The 2,261-nt window shown below is 43.1% G+C and overlaps 1 pseudogene; it reads left to right on the top strand.

Moving 5' to 3' along the window:
* Positions 1 to 1,765: 1,765 nt before the first annotated feature.
* LOC102865393 lies at positions 1,766 to 1,987 on the top strand (annotated as a pseudogene).
* The last annotated feature ends 274 nt before the right edge of the window (positions 1,988 to 2,261 follow it).

Genomic DNA, 2,261 nt, shown 5'->3' with positions numbered 1-2,261 from the left:
TGAGGTGGATTGATTCAGTGACTGGAATAATTGGGATGGGAGTGTCGGAGACAGTGTGATTGGCACAGGACAGAGCGGAGTTTAGTGCTGTTGTACATAGGGTCGCTATGAGTCGTAGGCGACTCGATGGCACATAACAACAACAACATATTGCTTTGCTTACAAAATTCATATATTGCATTTTACACTATTCTTCATTCACACTGTGCCTCATACAATCATTCCTGTCATGTTTTATAAAATTAATCACCATTGGACCTTGCTCTTTATTACCTTGTCTTTTCAGGTCCCCACTGAATCCTTTCTATTTCCCTCACCCCCACCCTCTAGACACCAATTTGTGCAACCTTATGGTTTGCTTGCTACCCATCCACACTCTGCTCCCACTCCTTCACCCTTTTGGTCCCCATACATGTTTTACTAGTTATCCTTCCATTTTATTTTTTTTTTCATAATAATGGTCTTATGCAGTATTTGTCCTTATGAGACTGAGTTAGCTCAGTCAGAATAATGCTCTTCAGCCTCTCCCAAGCTGTGTAGTATTTTTTTAAAATCATTGCTCCTGCATGCTGTATAGTATTCCATTGTGTGAATGTACCACAATTTCTCAATCCATTCAGTGGTGGTTGGACATTTGGGCTGTTTCCGTGTTCTTGTGATGGTGAGTAATGCTGCTATGAACAATGGTGTACAGATCTCTGAACTTCAGTTCTAATTTCCTGGGGTGATAGTCTTAGTAGTGGTGGACTAGCTGGGTCATATGTAGTTTCTATGTTCAACTGTTTGAGGAAATGCCAAACTGCCCTCCAGAGAGGTTGTACCAATTTGCAATACCACTAACATTGTATGAGAGTTCCCACTTCTCCACATCCTCTCCAACATTTATTGCTTGCTTCCCTGCTAAACTTTGCCACTGCCACTGGGGTAAGATGGTATCTCATTGTGGTTTTGGTAGGCATCTCTCATATTACCAGTGATTTTGAGCATTTCTTCATGTGTCTGCTGGCCATCTGATTGTCTTCCTCTGTGAAAAGTTTCCATGTTTTCTGCCCATTTTGTAATTGGGTTGTCAATCTTTTTCTTGTGGAGGCCCAGGAATATTCTGTAAACTTTTGTTAAGAGAGTTGTTTGAAATGGTAGTTGCTGAATGTTTGTTCCTAGTAGGTAGGGTTCCTTTTTCAGTCTGGTGGGAAAACTTAGGTTTTTAAAAAAACTTTATACTGGTTTACTTACAGAGTTCATATACATTATTTTTCACACTAGATCTTCTTCATTTCCTTCATTCACCCCCCTCTACCCACACAAATTGTGTGCCACTACAATTACAACCCCCCTCCCTGGCACATCACCCCTGTGCTTCCCCCCTTGGATCCTCATATTTGTTCTACAATATTGAGCTTCTTGTTGTTGTTATGTGCCTCTGATTCACCTGCAACCCTCTGTACAACAGTTCTGAAGCCTGCCCTGTCCTAAGCCAGTCTCACTGACACACCTACATTGCCCTACTTACTGTATCAATCCTTCTCATCTGGGGTCTTCCTCCCCTGCACTGTCCCTCCACCATTCCAAGCATGATGTCCTTCTCCAGGTAGTAGTCCTCTTGGCTACACATCCAAAGCATGTGAGATGGAGCTTCAAAATCCTAGTCTCCAAGAAGAAACTTGGTTTCACCCTCTTGAAGACAGACCTATTTGTTTTCTTGGTGGTCCATATAGTATGTTCAAGACTCTTCTCCAGAAGCGGCTTTGGGGACAGGAGAAGCGAGATGGGAGTCAAGTTGGAGGTGTTTCAGATGACGATCTATCTCACTTTCCCAGTCGCCATGTTCTGGATTGCCAACCAAGCTGAATGGTTTGAGAATTCTGTCATACAGCTCAAGAGAGAGCTTTGGCCACCTGAGAAGGACAGTCAGTTGGAAGAATTCGAAGAGCGGTTACGGAAGTGACAAGAGGAGAAGCTCCTTAGATCTGCCCAGCAGAGCTCCTGAAGCCTCAAGTTCTTGACCCCTCATCCCTTGCTCACAGATTAATACACATACCTGGACTCTTAAAAAAAAAAAACAACTCTTCTCCAGCACCACAGTTCAAAGTCTTCTATCATCCTTCATCATTGCCCAGCTGTCTAATGCATAGCAAGCAACAGTGAAGACCATGGCCTGGATCAGGGACACCGTAGTCTCCACAATGACAGTGTTGCTTTTCAGTACTCTGGAAAGGTCCCTTGATAGCAGATTTACCTCATGTAGTTTGTCTTTGATTTCC

Source organism: Elephantulus edwardii, unplaced genomic scaffold (genome assembly GCF_000299155.1).
Source record: "Elephantulus edwardii isolate Elephantulus edwardi_28Jun2011 unplaced genomic scaffold, EleEdw1.0 scaffold00354, whole genome shotgun sequence".
In the NCBI taxonomy this organism is placed as follows: Eukaryota; Metazoa; Chordata; class Mammalia; order Macroscelidea; family Macroscelididae; genus Elephantulus; species Elephantulus edwardii.
Note: the sequence above shows the minus strand (reverse complement) of the source record. Positions and strands in the feature narration are given on the sequence as shown.